At 41.8% G+C, this 16,072-nt stretch overlaps 1 non-coding gene across 1 annotated transcript; it reads right to left on the bottom strand.

Moving 5' to 3' along the window:
- Nucleotides 1-11,702: 11,702 nt before the first annotated feature.
- On the bottom strand, nt 11,703-11,775 carry TRNAG-CCC (transfer RNA glycine (anticodon CCC)). The gene has a single exon. It is a non-coding gene; the product is annotated as a tRNA-Gly (tRNA).
- Nucleotides 11,776-16,072: the final 4,297 nt, after the last annotated feature.

The raw sequence follows: 16,072 nt of genomic DNA, 5'->3' as shown, positions 1-16,072 counted from the left end.
CTGCCCCCCTCAACCCTTTATTTTGTAAAGGGACCAGAAATATGGTTGGTTATTATCTCAAGTTATTGCTACAAAGAATTTCGAAATTAAAAGATAAGCGCGCTGAGGAAGCTTAGTAATTTTCATAAAAGAGGACTTAAAACAGATGTGCCCTCTTTCACGGAAGCACGCTTGAAAAAATAGAAAAGCATTTTTAACATAGCAGGGGGACATCACATGGCCTCGCGTTTGTCTCCAGAGCATCACTGTGTGTGAATATCAGGCGGGTATGGAGAGAGGACCAATGTGCTAACTCCACTGCAAATGGCTGGGAAAAGTGCTTTCATCTCCCTGGGCCTGGGGTAGATGACCCGAGTCTGTACACCAGATCTTCTGCTAACTAGATAATTTAATTTTTTTAAATGTTGAATACGGCTTCCCTGGGGCTCAGTGGTAAAGAATCTGCCTGCCAATGCAGAAGACATGGGTTCGATACCTGGCCTGGGAAGATCCCACATGCTGTGGAGCAGCTAAGCCCAAGTGCCACAATGGCTAAGCTTGTGCTTTAGAACCCAGGAATCACAACTACTGAGCCCACTTGCCACTCCTGAAGCCCCAGCTCCCGAGAACCCGTGCTTCTCCACAAGAAAAGTCACCACAGTGAGAAGCCCTCACACCCTCTCACCGCAACTAGAGAAAAGCCTGACCAGCAGTGAAGATGCAATAGAGCCAAAAATAAATAATTAATCAAACTATTTTTAAAATGTTGAGTAACCTGCCATTCAGAAGGTGTTGAAGTCATCCAAACCACAGTCCGATCTGTAAGCAAAGCCAAGATTTTGTCAACAACTTAACCCTTTTCCTCCTCCTATCATGAGATGGATCTTTCCCTGTTTGCTTTGGGCTGTTGCCACACCAGTTTGCTTTTGAAGGCTCTCAGGCTGTTAAAATGTCAATCACTGGGTGTTTGCCCCAATTCCTTCCTTTACCAGAACCCCTATAGTTTTGTGTCAATTCTTACCAAACCATAGGTTTTCTTCTACTCATCTCTTGCATAGCTGCTCTGAGTAATGCTGCAAGGAAATGGGAGGGTTCCTCTGTGATTTCGTAAGAGAAACCAAAAGGCAAGTAGATGAACAGTAGTGCTTCTAAGTAGCTGAAGAGACAAACATTTAAACATATTCAGAAATTGCAGAGACTTCCCTGGCAGTGCAGCTTCCACTTCCACTTCCACAAGAGCTTCCACTGCAGGAGATGCTGGTTTGATCCCCGATTGGGTAATGACATACCACATGCCCCACGATGAGGCAAAAAAACTAATAAAAATTATTAAAAAAAAAAATAGAAAGACACTGCAAGCCCACCAAGTGATAGTGATCACTAGATCTTCTGCTGCCTTTTTTCAGGCAAACAGTTGTATCCTGAATGACACAAAGAGTTTTCCAAGTTATGGAAACCATTTGCGTTTTTTTGTTTTTGTTTTTTGTCACTGTCTGAAGTGTTTTCTGTCTGTTTTCCATCAAAATAAAATGCTAGTCGCTCAGATGTGTCCAACGCTTGAACTATAGCCCACCAGTCTCCTCTGTCCATGGAATTCTCCAGGCAAGAATACTGCATTGGGAAACCATTCCCTTCTCCAGGGGATCTTCCGAAGCCAGGGATGGAACTCACATCTCTTGCATCTCCTGCATCGGCAGGCAGATTCTTCACCACTGTGCCACCTAGGAAAATCACAGTAGGCATAGGAACAAGGATTATTTTAGGAGCCCACAGAAGTATTTTAAATTCTTTTAAAATCAAAAGAAGAATTGAATATAATCTGTCCTGGATTGTATTAGTCTTTAAACCAATGCAACCATAAAATATAAATGTTATAATTCTTATAATGAAAAGAAGAGCCCATGAAGGCAAAGGTGCCTGGCACTCGTGAGTCACAACACAGCTTTGACCGAGTATAGGACATTGGGCTGGATATTTTGCAAATCATATGTATTAGGTTTTTCCAGAGAAACAGAATTAACAGGAGGTGTATATAAGATAGGTAACAGCTTATGTGGTTATGGAGGCTGAGAAGTCCCACAATTAGCTGTCTGCAAGCTGTACACCCAGGAAAGCTGGTGGTATTATTCAGCCTGAGTCCAAAGACCTGGGAATCAGAGGAGCCTATGGTGTTTCTTCCAGTCTGACACTGGAGGCCTGAGAACTAGGCTTGGGTGTGGGCCGAGGGATACTGATTTAAGACTTAGAGTCCAAAGGCCCAGGACCCAGGAGCCCTGAAGTTCAGGGTCAGGAGAAGATGGACATCCCAGCTCAAGAAGTGAGAGCAAGGACTCATCTTTCTGTCGCCTTTTTGGTGGGTTCTGTCGAAGCCGCCAAAGGATTGGATGATGCCCGTTTAAGCGGGTGAGGGAACACTTTACTTAGTCTACCGTTCAAGTGCTAATATCTTTCTAAAAAAACGCTTCCTAGATCAACTCAGATACAATGGTTCACCAGCATCCTGGGCATTCCTTAGCCCTGTCCAAGTGACTGGTAACCTTGGCCATCACGTCATAGAAGATAGCACAAAACCTTTGAACAGTCTTCTCTTGAAAGTACAGTGTTAAGGACAAATTTGATTTTTGGGAGCACCCATTCAATCACCTTTGAATTGCCAAAATAAATCAAATAAAGAAGATGTTTTCCTGTTATGCTTAGAGATGGTAGAGGAATTTATAAGGTAACCAGGTGTAGGAATTTTTATGTACTAAGGGGCTCATCAATAACACTCAATTTCATAGCTTACATTTCATGAAAATCAGTACATTTTTAACATTATTATATTGATGGCATCCTGTCTTGGAGACGGTTTCATGCCCAAGTGCCATGTTACGGTGGAGAGGATGGAAGTGTGACATGAAGGAGGGGGCTTAGCATGCAGTCCAGACAGCAACTTTTATAAGGTCTGGGTGGAGAAAAAGACTGAAGAAATAACACCAAGGATGTGATTCTCCCACCTGCCTCAAATTCAGCAATTTCAGAACCATTGCTCTGATTCACTCCTGTCCAAATCGAGCCCTGTGTAGATTCAATACACAAAAGGATGGAAGGGACCAGGCATAAGGGTCTCGGCACTAACTGTATACAATATGAGCATCTATCTGAATCCACGTATATATGAGGTATATATGTATATATTAATCTCTTGATTTCTGTTTGCTTGTTTGTTTTTATATTGGAGTATAGTCACTTAATAGAGGCTGTGATAATTTCAGGTGTACAGCGGAGCGACTCAGCCATACATATCCATGTATCCTTTCTCCCCTAAACTCCCCTGCTAGTCCCCTCCCATCCAGGCTGCTGCATAACACTGAACAGAGTTCCCTGGGCTACACAGCAGGTCCTCGTTGGTTATCCATTTTAGATACAGCAGCGTGTGCCTGTCCTTCCCATATTGCCTAACTATCCCTTCCCTGATTCATCCCCTGGTAACCATTAAGTGCATTCTCTGAGTCTGTTTTGTAAGTAAATTCATTTGTTTCATTTCTTTTTTAGATTCTGCATATAAGGCATGTCATATGATATTTCTCCTTCTCTGACTTACTTCACTCGGTATGACTATCTCTAATTTGGCTTCTATTTGAGGGGATGCATGTACCCAGGGACCTTTGATTCTCACAGAAAAAGTGAGCATATTTCCAACTCTTTCTGCCATCTCTTCTTGTGTGAGGTCAGGAGATGTAGGGTCCTCTTGACCTCAAGGCTCCTGATGACTAGTGTGGGACGCAGGAAGGGGCTTGGGAGATGTGTGTGTGTGTGCTGTCACGTCCGACTATTTGCAATCTCATAGACAGTAGCCCGCCAGGCTCTGTCTGTCCATGGAATTTTCCAGGCAAGAATACTAGAGTGGGATGCCATTTCCTACTCCAGGGGATCTTCCCGATCCAGGGATTGAACCTGCTTCTCTTGTGTCTTCTGGACTGGCAGGGGGATTCTTTTCCACTGAGGGACCTGGGAAGCCAGGTGCAGGGTGTGGAACATGGGAAGGGGCTTGGGAGAACCTGTGCAAATAAACCAGTAACTTCCTACTGGGGAAGAGCTTGCCTTTCTGACGTCATGGGTTGATTTTGGCCATGACCAACATCTCTATATAGTGGACTGCTCATATTTGATGCTGTAAACAAAGTTCATCTTTATTTAGAGGATGAAGGAGGACACTTCCTGCTCCTGAAATGTGATGTAAATGGTCCCTTTCTGTGGATTTCCAAGGACCAATGTGCAAGTTGGTGTTGGTGCTTTGAACATGCCCCTGAAGTGACCGGTGATCTCTTGATGAACTTTGGCAAGCTGGAAGGTGTAACAGTAACAGCCAGCTTGGTTCCACTGTGCTTGCCTTGTGCCTTTCCCCATTTAATCTACATGAGACAGTACCACCCCCACTCTGTAAACAGGCGAACTGACACACTGAGGGGTTAAGTAGCCTGGTCAGGAGTTTGGGGAGGACTGGATCCCAGAGGTGTGACACCATTGCCCGCGCTCCTAACCACTGGACAATATGGCCACTCTGCTACAGAGACATGGCGGGGTTATCTCTCCTATAGAGAGTCATAATGTAAATTTCAATAAGTCCAACACAGCCTTTGGAACCAGCCAGCTCTCACTTTCTTTTAATATTTATTTATTTGGCTGTACCAGGTCTTAGTTGCACATATGGGATCTAGTTCCCTGACCAGGGTTCTAATCTGGGTCCCTGTATTAGGAATGGGGAGTCTTAACTGCTGGATAACCAGGGAAGTCCCCTGGATCTGACTGTTAAAAAAAGCTCTACTTGCCAATTTCTCTCCCTGTGTCTTTGATTAAAAGAAAGAAGAGAGGAATAATACCATTGCCTTGCATTTTTATTGTATGGATTCAAGATAATGTACACAGGACTCTGGATGGTGGCTGGCATTCTGTGAAAATCCATCAAGACCTATGATGACTGGCATCATGCCTACACCTTTGCATTCATAGTTTCAACCCTGGTTTTGAACTATCCCAATGATGATCTGTTTTCACCTTCCTACCTGTCCCAAAGCTAAATTGTTTGATAAACTGTTTTGCTAAAAATACTCTCAGTTTGACCAATTATAGGGCTTTGATCTACATGTTTCCAAACTAAAAATTTCTCCAAAAGAGTCTCCACGGGTATCTTTATCACCTTGGTCAGCTGTATGAATGTATTTGGCTGATTATGTTAGATCATTGTTCTACATTTCTATCTTTTGTTCGCTGGTCCACCTGACATCATGAAGGGAATATGAGGTTTTAACTACACCACAGTCATTAAGATTATGCAAATGTAAACCATGTAGTAATTAAAGCTAATATGGTCCTCAATAGTATAAGATTTGTAAATTAATTTCAAGATACATCACTTCAGCAGCAGGGGTTACTGATTTTCTCTGTTTACACTTTTTACTAAAGTTTGTAGTCTTCAAATTATGTGAATAAGTGGAACATTAAAAATGAGGATGATTTCTGTAGCTTCAGTTCAGTTCAGTTCAGGCACTCAGTCGTGTCCAACTCTTTGAGACCCCATGGACTGCAGCATGGCAGGCCTCCCTGACCATCACCAACTCCTGGAGTTTACCCAAACTCATGTCCATTGAGTCAGTGATGCCATCCAACCATCTCATCCTCTGTCATCCCCTTCTCCTCCTGCCCTCAATCCCTCCCAGCATCAGGGTCTTTTCTAATGAGTTAGTTCTTCCCATCAGGTGGCCAAAGTATTGGAGTTTCAGCTTCAGCATCAGTCTTTCCAATGAACACCCAGGACTGATCTTCTTTAGGATGGACTGGTTGGATTTCTTTGCAGTCCAAGGGACTCTCAAGAGTCTTCTCCAACGCCACAGTTCAAAAGCATCAATTCTTCGGTGCTCAGCTTTCTTTATAGTCTAACTCTCACATCCATACATGACTACTGGAAAAACCATAGTCTTGACTAGACGGACCTTTGTTTGCAAAGTAATGTCTCTGCTTTTTAATATGCTATCTAGGTGGGTCATAACTTTCCTTCCAAGGAGTAAGGGTCTTTTAATTTCATGGCTGCAATCACCATCTGCAGCGATTTTGGAGCCCAAAAAATAAAGTCAGCCACTGTTTCCACTGTTTCCCCATCTATTTCCCATGAAGTGATGGGACCAGATGCCTTGATCTTAGTTTTCTGAATGTTGAGCTTTAAGCTAACTTTTTCACTCTCCTCTTTCACTTTCATCAAGAGACTCTTCAGTTCTTCTTCACTTTCTGCCATAAGGGTGGTGTCATCTGCATATCTGAGGTTACTGATATTTCTCCCGGCAATCTTAATTCCAGCTTGTGCTTCTTCCAGCCCAGCGTCTCTCATGATGTACTCTGCGTATAAGTTAAATAAGCAGGGTGACAATATACAGCCTTGACGTACTCCTTTTCCTGTTGTTCCATGTCCAGTTCTAACTGTTGCTTCCTGACCTGCATACAGGTTTCTCAAGAGGTAGGTCAGGTGGTCTGGTATTCCCAACTCTTTCAGAATTTTTCACAGTTTATTGTGATCCACACAGTCAAAGGCTTTGGCATAGTCAATAAAGCAGAAGTAGATGTTTTTCTGGAACTCTCTTTTTTCCATGATCCAGTGGATGTTGGCAATTTGATCTCTGGTTCCTCTGCCTTTTCTAAAACCAGCTTGAACATCAGGAAGTTCACGGTTCATGTATTGCTGAAGCCTGGCTTGGAGGATTTTGAGCATTACTTTACTAGCGTGTGACATGAGTGCAATTGTGCAGTAGTTTGAGCATTTTTTGGCATTACCTTTCTTTGGGATTGGAATGAAAACTGACCTTTACCAGTTCTGTGCCCACTGCTGAGTTTTCCTAATTTGCTGACATATTGAGTGCAGCACTTTCACAGCATCATCTTTTAGAATTTGAAATAGCTCAACTGGAATTCCATCACCTCCACTAGCTTTGTTTGTAGTGATGCTTCCATAGGCCCACTTAAATTCACATTCCAGGATATCTGGCTCTAGGTGAGTGATAACACCATCGTGGTTATCTGGGTAGTGAAGATCTTTTTTGTATAGTTCTTCTGTGTATTGTTGCCACCTCTTCTTAATATCTTCTGCTTCTGTTAGGTCCCTACCATTTCTGTCCTTTATCGAGCCCATTTTTGCATGAAATATTCCTTTGGTATCTCTCATTTTCTTGTAGAGGTCTCTAGTCTTTCCCATTCTACTGTTTTTCTCTATTTCTTTGCATTGATCGCTGAGGAAGGTTTTCTTATCTCTCCTTGCTATTCTTTGGAACTCTGCATTCAAATGCGTATACCTTTCCTTTTCTCCTTTGCTTTAGATTACTAGAATTTTATGGTCAATTTTACATCAAGTTATGTTATGCAGAGGATTAAATGTCTTTTGATATTGTTTACCTGAATCTCCAATTTCCTTATAATAACTATTTCTAAAGGACAATAGACTTCCTAAGTCAAGCTGAGAGAATGATATACCAAATATCAAAGAGGAATAAGAAAATCAGCATTTGGTTCTAGTTCTTAGAGTAAGGTGTTTGACTTGTAACAAGAAAATAAATATTTTTGAATCTCAATTTTCTTATCTGTAAATAATAGTAGACTCTGGCTAATTTCCAAGACTCTGAGGATGAAATGAGATAGGATCAATCTCTTCACAACTATAATGCAACCTATATGGGTAAAACAGCATTATAATTAATGCAGAAAAGTCTCTTAAGTTTGCCAGCCAAAACAATTCATTTTCTTGCTGGGTCTGTTCGCATCTGAGTGATGCCTTGCTATCTCTTTTGATCCATGGAAGGTGGGCAACGTAAAACCAGAGGTGTTTCTGGGAATGGTTTCTGAAGCCCTGGGCATGTCTTCAAACCAATCCCTTCTCTGTTGCCAGCCAGTGTGAAGATTCAAGAGTCCTACTGTTACTGGATTGGAGGAACGTCCTGGGGAGAGCTGCCCAGGAGCACTGACCACTGCCCAGACTGTCATAAGACTGCAGGTACATCCACATGGACTTCCACAAACAAGAAACCAACATCTTGGTACATATATACAGTAGAATGTTACTCTGCCATAAAAAAGAACAGAACAATGCCATTTGCAGCCTACGGCTGGACCTAGAGATTGTTCTACTGACTGAAGTAAGTCAGATGGTGCTTTGGTTTTAGTTGCTAAATCGTATCCAACTCTTGTGATCCCATAGACTGTAGTCCACCAGGCTCCTCTGTCCACGGGATTTCCCAGGCAAGATTACTGAAGTAGGGTACCATTTCCTCCTCTAGGGAATCTTCCTGACCCAGGGATTGAAACCAAGTCTCCTGCATTGCAGGCAGATTATTTACCACTGAGCCACCAGGGAAGGCTGAAAGTAAGTCAGAAGAGGAAGACAAATATCATATGATATCACTTATATACAGACTCTAAAAAAATGGTACAAATGAACTTATTTACAAAACAGAAACAAGCTCACAGACATAGAAAACAATCTTATAGTTACCAGGGGAGAATAGGGGGAGGGTTAAGTTGGGAGATTAAGATCGACATATATACACATATAAAATAGATAAACAGCAGGGACCTACTGTGTAACACAGGGAACTCTACTCAATATTCTATAATGACCTATATGGGAGAAGAATCTTAAAAAGAATGCATATACGTATATGTATAACTGATTCACTTTGCTTCACAGTGGAAACTAACACACGATTGTACTGGGTTGGCCAAAAAAGTTCGTTCATGTTTTCCATTAAATATGGAAAATCCAAACAAACTTTTTGGCTAACCCAATAAAACAAATATGCTCCAACAAAAATTTTAAAAGTTACAAACTCCAGAAAGAAAGAAAGAAATATCTACTGCATTTAGCCCCTGAGCTTCTGCACTGTTCATTTCAACGCCTGGTCCATCCTGACTAATACAAGCAATATGAATTCTGTATTCCACAAAATTATGCAGTCAAAACACCTTTAACTTCCTTTTTCCAAGAAGAAAAATAACTGCAAGTATCCGGACTTTATATTTCACATATATAGGCCATGATAAGTCATATTGATAAAAGTGGAATTTCTAATGAATGCAGTTCATTTTGATTTGAAGAGGTGTTGGACCTAAGGAAAGTCCATTTACTTTTACTCTTTCTAAATCTCTCTTCTTTTATGGCTTTTCCCAATGTAGGAGCTGAAGATTCATTTTTTACCTTTATGGTTCAAAGTCTTAGAAGTTTAAACCACTTGGTAGATACAGTCAATGCTTTTGATACTGACAAAATCTTACTTTGCAATTTGGAGACAATCTGAGTGATCAAGGATTAGTTGTTTGAGGACTGGGTAGTTGACTGATAAACTGGTTAGTTGGATTCAGATTGGGTTAGTGATCATCCACAAATCCAATCAATTCTGTGCTCTAGTTTTTATGGCTAGAAATAAAGAAAGCTTTTTGGTAGAGTGCCCTGCCTGTCCAGAGGGATGCATGTGTGTGTGTGTGTCTTATGAAATGAAGAATTAATGGAATCCACTTCCAGATTCCATTTCCATCAGGATAAGAGCACGTGACCTTGGTGTGACACACATTTGATCCCAAATGGCACCTCTAAAAATACCAGTTATCAACCGTCTGCAGTAACAAAGAGAATATTGTGAGAAATGTATTGAAAGAGCTTAGAGTGACAAATACAAAAGCGTATAAAAATGTGGGTTTTAAAAAAATTTCAAGCACGACTTTGAAAAGAAAGGGAAAACATACGTACTAGAAATCTCCCCACTCAATTAAACATTTCATTATTAATGGCAAGCCCATGCTGGTGGAATGAGAATGGGTATCATTTGAGTAGGAAAGTTCACAGCCATTTCGAATGTCCAATTTCCCTTTCGGGATAAAGGCAGGCATTAAGATCCTGGATCCTTACTGAGCATCCTGGTTGAAGAGGGGAACCTGCACCAGGTTACGCCAATAATTGCCAGCCCCCCAGGATCCCAGCTCAGAAATTTTTGTGTGTTCTCAGGAGACAAAAATGACTGATCATCAAAGGCAGTGGAGCACAGCAGGACTGTCATAAGCCTGAAGTTACAACTTAGACATGCAATAGAAAATATCATCGCTACCTCTCCAGTGCATTGCCTGTAGTAATTAAAAACTTGATCCCTGCTGTTTTATCATCTCATTAGCAATGGGGGCACAAGACTTTTATCCTTGTTTGTCAGGAATCAAACATACCAGAGGAACTCTGATTATAAATTGATGAAAGTAAAGTTAAACTTTTAAATAAGAGAAGTGACTGTTCACAATGTTTTTTTAAAGCTGATTAAAGATATCCTCTTTTTTTTTTTTCTATAAAAATAATATCTCTGTCCAGGCTCGAACGGTAGAGGTCATCTCTAGGATGGCTTCATCCTATGCATTTTGTAAAGGGAGTTCGCTTTGTGAGCAGTTCTGATTTAAAATAAATACCAGTCCTGCAAAACTTCCGAAAGCATGGATACAAAGGATGTCCTCCTTTTCAAGGCTTTTGATGAAGTTGAAACACCTTCTACCCTGTCGGTGATGTGTGTTCTAACGTCTTTTATGGAGGGTGGCGAGCCTCACCGTTTAAAAAGCCAGGCAAGCTTTCTATTTATTTTAATAACTCGTCTTTATAAATGAGGACAGGTGAAGGAACGGGGGCTTCTCTGAAGCAGCTAATTTCTCCAACCTTTGTTTCCAAAATAGAAAAATTCCTTTGGAACTCACACTGTTTCCTTGGGGTCCAAAGGATTCTAGCAACTGTAACCTCTTCTGTGGCACTCAGTCAGTTTCTAATCAATGCTCCAGAGCATATGGGGGTTTCAGATTTGAAGAAGGGACAGTTTATGGGACATTTTATTTTATTTCATACATCTCCCACCCACAATGAATTGCTCATCTGTGCATTCAAACTACACATACTGACAGCCATGCTGGGGATCCAAAAACACAATTAAGCTCCTTTTCTGCAGGGAGTTTTAAACTTTCTCCTCTCCACACTCTACACTCGTCTTTGTAAATGAGGCCAGGTGAAGGAACTGGGGCTTCGCTGAGGCAGCTAATTCCTCCAACCTTTGTTTCCAAAACTGTGACTAACTTGTTTGAGGAACAGTAGTCCAAATAGCTTCAGAAGTAAAATAATAAAAATAATAAAAGCTGTATATTCTTAACTTCAAGACTCCTGCCGTTTGGGGTCAGACTATTCTTTGCTGGGAACTGATCTGTGCATCCTAGGATGTTAAGCAGTATCTTGGTTCTCTCTTCCATTAGATTCCAATGGCTGCCCACCTCCTGTGTGACAATGAACAGAGTCTCCATACACTGCCAAAGGTCACTGTGAGGCAGAGCCACTCCGGGTGAGAACACTGGGACATGTATACATAGTATATTGCATTTCTCTCTGTCTGCCCATCTGTCTGTCCATCTGTCTGTTTCTTTCTCTCTCACACAAACATGCAAAATCATGAACACAGGGTCCATCCTGGAAAGGGACACCAAAGTCTACCGGGTAATAAGTAGTTTTCTTTCCTAGGTGGAGGGTGGGGGCGCAACAGGGAAGAAGGTCTGACCTGCTTTCCCCTGCACACTCTTCAATACCTTTAAGGAAAATATTTATTTATTTAATTTGGCCGTGCTGGGTCATAGTTGTGATATGCGAACTCTTTAGTTTTGGCACGCAAACTCTTAGCTATGCATGTGGGATCTAGTTCCCTGACCAGGGATCGAACCCAGGTCCCCTGCATTGGGAATGCAGCATCTTAGCCACTAGACCACCAGGGAAGTCCCCACCCTACAATGTCTTTTAAATCATATGCCTTGTGTGTACATTACCTCTTGTAAGCAAGCAAAAGAACGAACAAATGAAGGAATGAATAATTCAAGCCAGGAGGTTTCCCAGAGATAAATAAGTGAAGAATGAAATTAATGAATCCATAAACAAGTACATGAATGGATAAGTTATGATATTATGCTGAGGCCCCCTACACGTTCTATAAACAGACTAATCAATTAACTAACTCTGATGGTGGGAAGCTTCAGTCACTCAGTTGTGTCCTACTCTTTTGCAATCCCACGCACTGTAGCCTCTGTCTGTGGAATTCACCAGGCAAGAATACTGGAGTGGGTTGCCATTCCCTTTCCCAAGGGATCTTCCTGACCCAGGGACTGAACCTGGGTCTCCTACATCACAGCAGATTCTTTACCATGAGCCACCAGGATGCAAACATAGCTTTAATCAAAATTATTCTAGTAAAAACAAGAATGTGCTTAAAGAAAGTGACTGAGGGAGGTGTTTCTGATTTTATTCTGTCATTATAAGCAGCATCAATCAAGCATCCGTACTTTTTTTCCCCAGTTGGCAAATGAAAATAGTCTATTTTTCCCTATGTATACTTTATTTATTTTTAATATTTATTTATTTATTTGACTGGGCCAGGTCTTAGTTGCACCATGTAATATCTAGTCCCCCAAACAGGAACTGAACACAGGCCTATTGCACCAGGACTGCGGAGTCTTAGCCACTGGACCACCAGGTAAGTCCTCCTGTATATGCTTTTGTTTGTTGTGTGCTTAGCTGTATCCCACTCTTTGTGACCCCATGGACTATAGCCTGGCAGGCTCTTCTGTCCATGGAATTTTCCAGACAAGAACACTGGAGTGGTTTGCCATTTCCTACCTTCCTGACCCAGGGGTTGAACCCGCATCTCCTGCATCTCCTGCATTGGCAGGCAGATTCTTTACCACTGTGACACCTGAGAAGCATCATATACCTCAATACTTTTAAAATACCCTGTGCAGTCATCTCCACCTCCAAGCAAATGAATAAATGAATAACTCAAGCCAATGATTCATAAAGGACGAACCCATTTTACAAGGAAAGAAATCAAGAAGGAGGAGATTTTTTGAAGGAGCTGGCTTTGTGCTCATTTAATAGGTTTGAGGTGATTATGCCAGCATTTGTTCTGTCTTGGGGCAGTTGCCTCTGGCGGATGGTGTGGGCAGGGTCCTGGCTGCCCAGTAGGCAGCACCAGGGTGCCTGGTCTCTTTTGAACCATGTTACTATTCCTGTTCCTTGTACCAGTCTGAGAAGCTGTACAAAACCATCCTTGTGGTAATGGGTAGGTCTAGTTTGGGATAAGCTGTAGTGTTATTACAAGGATATTAAGTTGTACAACATGTAACTGGGAGTCAGCCCAGGGTTGTATGAACAGCCGTGAAACTTGGCTCCATCACTGCCGGTAAAGTTGGGCGAACTTGGCAAAAAGCACATTACCCAGAGCCATGCTGATTCATCTGGAGCAAAGAGACTGGACTAGATGATTTCTGTCAAGCCATCCAAGGTCCATGGCCAGGTAGATCTTGAGGATTTCAGTAAGTGGGGGAAAACAGATTCTTCTTCTTGAAGCTAAACTGGAAAGTAGCTTATTCAACTGATAACAGTATTTAAACTTCATGATTATGTGGAAAATAGATTCTGCTGCAGGAAATGCCTTTTTCAATTTTGTCAGACCCTCTCCCAGAGTATAGCCTCTCCCCTTGATGATTTACAGATATTTAATGTGATTATTCGAGGAGGGCATGGCAACCCACTCCAGTATTCCTGCCTGGAGAATCCCATGGACAGAGGAGCCTGGCGGGCTCTGGTTCATGGGGTCACAAAGAGTTCGCTATGACTGAGCCACTAAGCACAGTGTGATTATTCACATCAAATTCAAGCATAACATGAAGTTAGAAAACAGTAAAAATATAAATAGCAGAATCAAGGATATAGATATTCTGAGAGTTTAGAAAACTTAGCAGAGAGAATTATCATCAGTTCTCTGTACTGTATCCTACGCCTGCCTAGAAACCACAGTGCTATGAAAACTCACATAATATAAATCACACGGTCTATGAGAAAAATAGGGTTGGAACATAATGCTCAAAAAGTTCATCAGGAATGCTTTGTAAAAAAGATATCAATAGAAACAGAGTAAAAATGCCAGTGTGGCTTTACTCATGTTAAATGACTACAAAAATACATTAACACTACAATGACTACGGCACTTTACCTGATTAAAGACCTGATGTTTGCCTTTGGCCTCAGAAGCATTGTAGCTGATGAGTTATCATGAGGTGGTGAAAATGTTTCCCGAAATTGAAGGAAATGATGTCAGCCCATATCTCAGGTGTATCTCATGAAACCTGTGTGAACCAGGTCAGTGCTTAAGGTGTGTGTGTGTGTGTGTGTGTGTGTGCGCACGCGCGCGTGCGCGTGCACAGTGTGTATTCTTTCTGCCTGATTCGTCACCTGCAGTTTTCTGTATTCCCCTGCTGCTGCTGCTGCTGCTGCTGCTGCTAAGTCGCTTCAGTCGTGTCCGACTCTGTGCGACCCCATAGACAGCAGCCCACTAGGCTCCCCGGTCCCTGGGATTCTCTAGGCAAGAGCACTGGAGTGGGTTGCCATTTCCTTCTCCAGTGCATGAAAGTGAAAAGTGAAAGTGAAGTCGCTCAGTCGTGTCCGACTCTTAGCGACCCCATGGACTGCAGCCTACCAGGCTCCTCAGTCCATGGGATTTTCCAGGCAAGAGTACTGGAGTGGGGTGCCATTGCCTTCATTTCTCAAAGATGAAGTTGCCCCTGAGCAAATGTGAGTTCCATGTTATGTTCAAATTGTTCCCTAATACACCAATTGCATGGAAACAAATTTGTATTTTTGAAACCCACATCAGGGCAGAATTTACACATGGAATAGAAAATGTAATCTAAAGGCAATAATAATACATAACATTTGAACTTGGCTTACTGTGTGCCCAGCACACTGCCAATAATTGACAGGTACTAACACTTTTCAATCTCAATAACCTCTGTAAGGTAGGTGTAGTTATCATCACATCATGTTTTAAAAACAATTTATTGGAGTACAGTTGATTTACAATGCTATGTTAGTTTCAGGTGTACAGAACAGTGATTCAGCTATATATATATGTATAGAGTATATATAGATATATATTCTTTTTTAGATTCTTTTCCCTTATGGGTTATTACAAAATATTGAGTATAGTTTCCTTGTGGTATACAATGAGATCCTTGCTGTTTATTTTATGTATAGTAGTGTATACTTGAAATGGCAACCCACTCCAGTATTCTTGCCTAGAGAATCCCAGGGACAGAGGAGCCTGGTGGGCTGCCATCTATGGGGTCGCACAGAGTCGGACACGACTGAAGCGACCTAGCAGCAGCAGTGTATACTTTTCCCTCCCCATCCCTCTTCCCCTTTGACAACCATAAGTTTGTTTTCTATGTCTGTGAGTCTGGTTTTTTTTGTAAAGAAGTTCCCTGGTATCATATTTAGATTACACATATGAGTGACATACGAAAATTGTCTTTGTCTGACATATTTCATTTACTGTGATCATCTCCAGGTCCATCCCTGTTGCTGCAAATGGCATTATTTCATTTTTTTATGGCTGAGTAATATTCCCTTCCATGTATGTACTACAGCTTCCTTATCCACTCATCTTTGGATGGACATTTAGGCTTCTTCCATGTCTTCACTATTGTAAATTGTGCTGCTATGAACATTGGGGTGCACATATCGTTTCAAATTAGAGTGTTCTCTGAATACTTGCCCAGGAGTGGGATTGCAGAAAACTAGAATTATATTATTTTATTGATGATGAAATTAAGGCACAGAAAGAGTGCTGAACATCATACAGCTGTTAGGATGGAGGAAGGATTTGGCTTCAGGTTGCTCTGCTTTCCACCGTGAATGGGAGCAGCACTTCGGATTTCAATGTACTCAGCATTGAATCCCCCATCCATCAGCCACGTGCCGTGACCATAACAACACACACAGTGAGGGGCACCTGGTGTGGCCTTCACAGGAATTCAGCATAAAGAAAAAAGAAAGTGATAAGCCCTCTCCATCTTGCTCAGGACATACCATTGTGGAGTATTCCATCCTTTTCCGGGCCCCACTCTCTGAGGGGAGGGGTAAAAATAGACTGGATTTAGGGGATATAAATAAACTCATGTCCAAAGGAAAGTCAGCAACACGGTGAAGGCATGTCAAGCTGTGTCAGATGAGACGATGGGA

Source organism: Bos mutus, chromosome 17, assembly GCF_027580195.1.
Source record: "Bos mutus isolate GX-2022 chromosome 17, NWIPB_WYAK_1.1, whole genome shotgun sequence".
NCBI lineage: Eukaryota > Metazoa > Chordata > Mammalia > Artiodactyla > Bovidae > Bos > Bos mutus.
Note: the sequence above shows the minus strand (reverse complement) of the source record. Positions and strands in the feature narration are given on the sequence as shown.